The sequence below is a fragment of the Opisthorchis viverrini genome, assembly GCF_000715545.1.
Source record: "Opisthorchis viverrini unplaced genomic scaffold opera_v5_403, whole genome shotgun sequence".
NCBI lineage: Eukaryota > Metazoa > Platyhelminthes > Trematoda > Opisthorchiida > Opisthorchiidae > Opisthorchis > Opisthorchis viverrini.
This window is the reverse complement of record NW_008752060.1, coordinates 21,295-29,763: the sequence shown is the minus strand read 5'-3', so window position 1 is coordinate 29,763 and position 8,469 is coordinate 21,295.

Sequence of the window (8,469 nt, the reverse complement as noted above, 5' to 3'; positions counted from 1 at the left end):
AACTCGCCTTACCTTCGCTCACCGTCATCTGACATCAATTGAGTCACGGATCGGCGGCGCACTTTCTGAAAAAATGGCCAAGCTCCAAGCCGAAGTGATCCTCGAGTCACTTTCTCTGACGGGCGGCATGGTATGGCTGGCTCGTCAAGAACTGGCATCTTACGACTTGCTGGATGAACACCGTAAATTCGAACGGACAAAGGAAGCATGTAAGTCCTTCGAAAGCGTCAGCAACTGACCCCAACTGTCCAGGGTCGGAGCGATGTTCGCCGTGGTGACGGACGCTAGTCGCTACCATAATGGGAAGTACAAAAGCAGAGGGATGGGGTCATCCAATACGCTGGCCGCCTTCTGACTGACCGGGTGAAAGTACTCAGCTATTGAGAAAAACGTTAACCAATCTTCTGGGCTCTGGATAAATGTAGGCCTTAATTGCCGGGATAAACGTTTCATGTAAAGGCCGACTACAATCTCCTTGAGTGGATCAGACCCACCAGAGATCCTCACAGAAAGCGCGCAGGCAGCAAGAAATATGATCGACATTGGCAGAGGTCCTAATGGCCTGGGATTAGAGGTCGCAAATGTATTTATGTGGTGGCCTCTAGGCGGTGCTAATTGATGACAGGGGATATGAAGTAGACCGCTCACCCCATGAAACTCATCCCTGTGTCCAGGATAAGCGAGTTATTCTCGATTAGTTTGATGGGCCGGTGGAAACCAGTGAGCACCTGTTCAGGTAGGTCGAAGTTTCTTCTAACCGACCGGTGGGTTGGTGATGCGACACATTCTGTATAACCACGCGGGGCCATAAACGATCCTGACGGACAAGAGGCCTTGCTTCGAGAGCGAAGTATTGAGGAGTTGCTTGCAGAGGCTAGACATCAGACCACCAGGGGCAGCACCAAAGTTAAACAAACGAAACCTCCGAAATATTGAATAGTGGCTGTTGACAAATTGTGGTGGATGGGAAGTGGGTTTAAAGATGGTCATGATGCTGAGGAGAAAAGTCCCCTCAGTGGAACAACGGACCCAAAACCTAATGGGAAATCACATGACACGAAAAGATGAAGAAGAATTCCCTTGTGGTGTTTTCGTGGAAATTATCATCTCCAGAAGGCAAGTGACTGCTAAATTATTGCGAGAAGTATTTTCCAGAATTTTGAACTTTTGAATATTTCACCACATTCCGCATTATTCCCAAAAGACCGCGTTCTTCCTTCATAGCCAAGTTGCACTTTGGTATGATAACGCAATTGCCGTTCTCCAGGTTTGCTGAGGTATATATATTTGGCTTTGTTCCAGCAGATTCTTGTCACCTTCGGATGTTAACACCTTCCTCAGGAAGGTTTGGTGGTCTTATGTCTCTGCTGGGGATGATAGCCGTCTGATGTATGTGCATAGTTGTTCTTGTGTCTTGCTTACTCACCCATCATTTCCGTACCCCACTATGATTATGAAGATAGCACTAGCGACCATGCAATCGTCTTGTTTCAGGTCAATAATGATGCTCACCCGATCGCTCATGGCAGTGCCTGCTTCTTTATCCACGACCTCAAAGTAGTCCACTCATCCATACTTGTTTACATACCCATACATTGACCAAGAAAATAACTATGGTGGTATCCTCTATCTCCGGTGTTATGACAGGTTCAATCCATTTGCGGACTACTACTTAGTAAGTCCCCTCTGAGGCTGAGTACTTCTTGAATGGTTCTGGCGTGCGCTAAGAGAATAACGTAACCGACGATTTACCAGGACTAATTTTATCACCATGACGGGGTAGACGGAAATAAACTCTTGGGCTGGCTCTGTGCCTGTTGATTGACTGGCGCCCGGGACGAAACCTTTAGGCACCACTTCATTGCAAGTGCTGGCTAGATGCGTTTCCATGGTCACCAAGTAGGGGCACACTCAAGTATGTTTCCACTACGCCTTTTGTTACATGTTAACTGTAAAACTTACCCAGGCCTTGGTATCTAGGGTACTGAGCACTTATAGATTTCTATCCTAATATGTGTACCAAATTGCTCTGATTTCCTCTGTGGCCCTTCTTCCAAATTCACCTGTAGTTGTTTTGAACGTCTCGCACTACCAGGTTTCATTCCAATCGGTCCACAGTTTACATCCAAATGGACCTCCAAATGAACTAAAATAGCCTGTGTTTCGATGGAAGCTTGATTCTCCCCCCGTTGATGCTAGTGGCTGACGTGAGTCCTCCTGAGCAGAAAAATGCACATCCCTCGTCCAATGATTCGACCGAGGCCTCCGTTACCCAGTTGTTCATAAACTCAAAGGACGGCACTTCGCAGCCAAGCCCAGCGCAACGGCAAACGCACAGGTATTCTGTTCATTCTCTGGGATGTACTCCCGCTGTTCGCGCACCATGTATGCAAAGACGAGTAGTGTATCTTCCTCCAAATGCCCTTGGGCAAATTCGTTCTAATCCGCTGACTTCGCCCCACTAATTGAACCGTTTTGGTGATCCGATGGGCTTGGAGTTTTTTTTCTCTATAGATTGTATTTCATCCTAAGTGTTGGCATTAGCTAACCCTGTTATGAACCTTTCAACCTATACTCTCGCTAAAAAGCGATATAACTGAGTGCGTTTCATTTTTTTGTAAATCATGATTCTTTGACGCAAGCTTGCGTTTAATCCATCTGCGAATCGCCTTTGTCTGAATCCCTAACGACGCGTTTCGTGACAACATCCCTTTGGTTTTGTTTCTTCTTTCCGTTTCGCGTGAAAGGCAAGTCCCCTAGGTTTTGGCCTCTTTTGTTGGCTCCCACGTTTCCAATTTTAATTGATCAATATTGGACCAAATGCTAGGCCACCACATGATACCAGCACGTTGGAAATACTCACTGCCTTTCATCATCCCCAATATCCTCTGCGTCCGTTTGTGGCTAGACCCTATCGGCACTAGATGAAGGCAATTATTATTATTGTTATTAGTATCACTATATTAGTACTATATGTACCACTATTACCATATTATGACTATTCACTAATGCGCACTTGCAGAATGTCAAATATCTCGTTCGGTTATTTGATTTGGGGCCACGAGATAGCGCTTCTGCGGGGACATCGCTGTGCACAAAAACGGGCTTATGTAAGTCATTGCACGGGAGTATATTACAACTGTTGTTATTAATTTAGCATTCAGAATATACCGTGTCCAGTTGCTAGTATTCTTCAAGCTTTAGAGGTTGTCCGTATTGATATTATGAAGTGACTGCGCGGTCTAATGAGAATTTTGTCAAGTGGGTGACCCCAAGCAGAGCTTAGACGCCGGCAAATAGTGCGTGCGCTACTACAGATTGAAAATAAAGCCAAAACAGTCGTTCATTTCCGGAATACACTTTTGTCACATTTTATGAAACTTCTATTCATTTCTGTGTGCATCGCAGTCCATAGATCAAATTAACAAGTTACCCCATCACAAATTATTTGTCTGGTTTTGTCCAAGTACAATTGTTTTGAACTAGCGCTCCAACCAGATATCTAATGATTCGCAAACTTAGTCCAAATTTTCCGACGACATCGGCGACGTATCCTTCCATCCGGAATTCGGAATTCTTACAGAACGGTACGCAGTGTTCCTTATTTCTGCATTTATTATCTTCGTCATGTTGTCCATCATGCCTTGATTCTAGATTATTTAAATATGTTGTATGGTTTACTGTACAGCTGTTGCTCATTACTCCATTACTCCATTGAACAGTCGTCATCCCGTCCTGGAGTAATTATTCTGGTGAGTCCACGACAAGAACGGAAAGTGCTAGACTCTAGTGTTGCTCTTATAGGTGCGCATCAACGGTGAATATCGAATGGCCTTGACGGAGAGCAAACTATATCATCGGGTATGCGAAGCAAATGTGTGTTACCAGCGCACGTTATAGCACCTAAATTTTCACGAACGTATTCAAACTTTTGCAACCTAATTAGTGTGGACTCACCGAAAAATATTAATATTAGCATCAGAAATTTTAGGTCGAAATTCTGGCGCACCAGTAGTTGCAGCACAAAGCTATCGGCCTTTATTTTCGAGTGAACGAATTTAGCATAGTCAAGCTTTCAAACGCGACCATATTATAACCAAAAATATTTCCGTTTTCAATTTTACACTGAATTGTATCCACCTGCCTGCCGGACCAACTTAGTGGGGAGGAACGCTGAAGACAAATTGGTGTTGGCTGAATTATATACGGAAACGATGTGGACGCCAACGAGGTCATATATCAAATTCCGAATCTCTCCCAAATGTTTTTGGATGGGAGTTGTGAAAGCTGTTTTCCAAATTGGAGATGTAAAAGGCGATTGAGCGATTTTACTGGCTGCTGTTTTTGGTGCAAGACATGGCCAAATCCTTCCCTTTGTTCGGAATTCCAGATAAAATTNACACTATGGATAATAATTAATGCTGGATGAACTGAACCGCTTATGGTTAAAAATATCCCGTGTGGAGCACAGAATTTTTGAGGTGATATGTTTTATCCGGTCCCATCGGCGTGTTCCTTAACAAGTGCGCCTAAACGTTTTCTCACTGAGGACGTGTTACAGGTGAACAACCAAACCATGTGGCTGATCGCGTATATGAGCCCAGGTATATGTACGGCATCCTGCCTTGTCTGTGTTTCAATATCTTAGGAATCGGTCTGTGTTATACTCTGTGAGGCATGCCGTGTTCCATGCATTCGACCATTCACACTAATATAGGTGGGACTTGAGATAGCATTTAAGAAATGCGTTATCATGATACATGTTGGTTTTATTGAACAGGATTCTAGCTTAGATATATTTGACATGTTCACTTGGATAACCGCTCTGTTGCATTAAAAGCAGGCCAGGCATTTATAGATGTGGCCCGGTTATTTGATTTTTAAATTTGCTGGCAGTTCGTAGTGGTAATAAAAGTCTTTTGTATACTACGCCTGTGTTGATGTCTGCAGATACATTGCAAAAAAGCAGAGCAGTGTGTTTATCATAGTGTCAATGGATCTCTCCCAGAGTCAGAATTTCAGGTTGGTTACGCAGTCCACTCTTTGGTAGCTGACGGTTCTTTTCGAAGTTTATGAATGGTTAGTTTACCCGTTGCCCGCACTTTCGCATAGAACGTAGCAGTCGCGCCATTTAAGCTACGAAGATTTGCCTCCGAGAGCAGACCCGTTTGCTTGTTGTTCATTTTTAAGTGCCAAGGTTCTTAGTTTGTCTAGCTACGCGGTTCGGTATGACGTTATGGGCAACCTTCACGGAAACACGATGCGGATGGTTTCTGTACAATTGGATAAAGAAATTGTTGTCAAATTTGTGAACGTGGGTCACATGCGCTGACAATATTCTGTTGTTCGCTGATGTTGGCAGGATCATTAAAGTGAAGGACGAGGTTGGGATCATCAAAGTCCTTGTACTCACCACAGCTCCCTGATTGAGAAAACGTGTGCAACATAACTGTGGTTGTACAAACAGTCAGAGAATGGATTCAGAGTGTCACTAAACAGCTTAGCATTCCGATTTAATTTAGAATATAGTTAACGGGCCTGTTATTCATCTGATCTTCATCCTGTTTATCGAACATGCTCGTTATACTAAGTTGGGGTTTGTGGGTCGTTGGAAGGATAAATCATGAACTTTATTTAAAGAAAGTGTGCAACCATTCTGTATTTACACACCGGAAGAGCTATTGTCCAACAGTGGGAGCTGATTCATTCAAACGCATGTGTGCTACCTGCGGGTTTCACCAAGAAGTGAGCTGTTGAATTTTTCTTTATAGAAACGAGACTTATTCTCCTTTTTTGAAGAGGCTTTCAAAGTTCAAGGTGATTACCGCAAAGGGAATACGATTTGTGCTAATTGCGTTGCACTAGCTTTTGTCTTCACTGTGCAAAAGTCGAGATTTGTAGGCATTACACGGCACACAACATATCGTCTGACACAAGCCGCATTGTGAAAAATGTGAAAAATATATTCATGTATGGCGGCAAAGCGAAATGGCTTTCAACAGGTAACAAACGATGGCGTCCAAACCGGTTACAAGCTAAGCACAAAAGCAATTCACTGTTGGTTACTCATTGTTCTGCGTAAAATCAGCACAGTGTAGTTGTGATATCGGCAGCCGACTCGGAACCGTTTGACAACATCCAACAGCATCACTAGGCTGAAAGTACAATAGAAAAGAATGCGTAGTGTATAGACTTGATTACAATGCAAAAAATCATAATACAGAAGGCTTTGAAAAACATCAGGGACACTGCTTTATTATCTGAATTATTTCAGCATTAAAATATCGCTTTCAACGAAAATAAAAAATTAATTTATCCAAATGTTGCGTGTTCCAGGTGCCCACATTTATCAGGTTTCTCAGCCTGACAAACAAGTGTATACAAATTTCAACGAAACCATACAATCTATGCAGTGGCAGTCATGGATTAACTTGACGGGTACCGCCTGAATTTTGCTGGTTGGTTGATGAAATGGATGCAATCTAGGGAGGTTGCAATCTCTCACCCGCATTTTTTATCTATGAAAGGTTTGCGAGGAAAGGACAGCAGCACTTACTTGGATGCATGCAGAAATTGTCAGAACTGTGCAATGTTGCAACATACTAGCATATATTAAAAATAACTTGCATTGGTTGACCTTATCAAATTGTCATTGATATGAAAGTACTTGACGTCTTTTGAGAGGCACCATACCACCTGCTTTCAGCCCGACTTTGTGTTACGGTTAATTAACCAAAACTCGCTCTTCTAATGAGAATTCAGTAAAAAGTTTGGTGTACACTGAGGCTGTAGATTCAAACATCCTGAGGCATCAAAATGTAACCCAAAGGAATTATATGAATTATAATAATTCACTAAATTCTACAGTCCGTTAGATACCTTGTATAGAACAGGACCGCGTAAGACATTGAAGGGAGAATCACCTGGACACACAAACTTATGTTACGCGTAGGTTGATAAATGTAGCCGAAACTTCTGGGTAACAGGGGAAAGCTCTCACTTCAAAACCAACGCAATTATTTTGGGTAGTAGCGGCCTGTCTGTGCAAATTTTTGAACGTCTACATCGTCTGCCTTTCAGGGCATCATAACAATATAACATTTTTCACACATTTACGTTAGCGTTTCCTTCAATAAAATGGTGCTGTGTGTATACATATAGGATTTATCTGCGGGTCTATTCAATTCTCAATTTTTTACACGTGCTGGTCAATGTTTAAATGATTATACACTGCNAGACGTGATATCTGAAGTGCAAATGAGATGCATCTCAAACTGAACTGTGCACGCAAGATGTGTAGAACGTCGCTTGTTCAAATTAGCTGTTTAGTTGTCTCAACACGCTTTCGTATGTCATGCCTTGACCGCCAGGGGGAGGGGAAACTGCGTTCCCCACTCTCTTGACATTCGTGATCGGTAATTTCAGCGCTGATAAGATAACTTCTAGTGACCTCGTGCGATAAAAGTAGAAACATTTTGCAATGCATTCCGATGTATTCAAGCGGCGAACTACCTAATGACACCGGGCACGGCAGCATGTAAGCAGCTTAGAATTTATTGCCACCGGTGATGGACACCATTCACGGTTACAAATTTAACAAATTTCAGCTCACAAACATGGGTTTAGTAGGAAAGATTAAAAAAGTGGACACTAGATACTGATCTTTACAAACGTCAATAAATCTCAATCTATAGAAAAACATTCGACATATGTAGTCTATTCTTCATTAAGCAACTAACCTGGGCCAAACGTCAAACGGAAGCTTTTCGTTGTTATAGTCTCTTGTGAATAGAACCTCAACTTCAACAGAGTAATAGACAGATGGAGGCAACTTTTTGCCGCAATAGGGGTCGTGCTCTGTTACCCAGACGCCTTTTCCCACGACCACATAAAGGCTATCATATTGGCAGTGGTCACCCGAGGTGCTTCCTTCCACCTGCCATTTAATGAGCAAAAAGAACAATTGTGTAATTGACATTCTCTTGGCTGTTCACTGAAACTTTCTTGCTCTACATATACGTCAAGCTAATCCAATTGAGTTGCGTGGTAATGACAAATCCATTATACATTGAGCCCGACCTGAGGATTGCACGTTTTCTTTGTGTTTGTAAATTTCATGGTCAGTTTGAATGTTTGAAAAACATTCGTGTAACACAGAATGTACAGAAAGATATATCAGTCTTGTGTTCGTGCAACTATTTTGCCGCGCGCATCTTCAGTTATATGAAAAACAGCAACATATATAACCGGCATGAAAGCTTCAAAAGGCGTTGATAGTAATCATTCGACTTGATTGTGAGTGACCGCATTTCGGAGGGCAACCTGTTTCAGTCTGGAGAGCACTAATCATTCATCGTTCGCCAATAGTTAAAACAGCTTACACAGTTCGGAGTTTAATTTCAATCGTGATTATACTTTTACATCGATTTGCAGATTCACATGTCATCTTCAGCAACAAGGTCATCACGA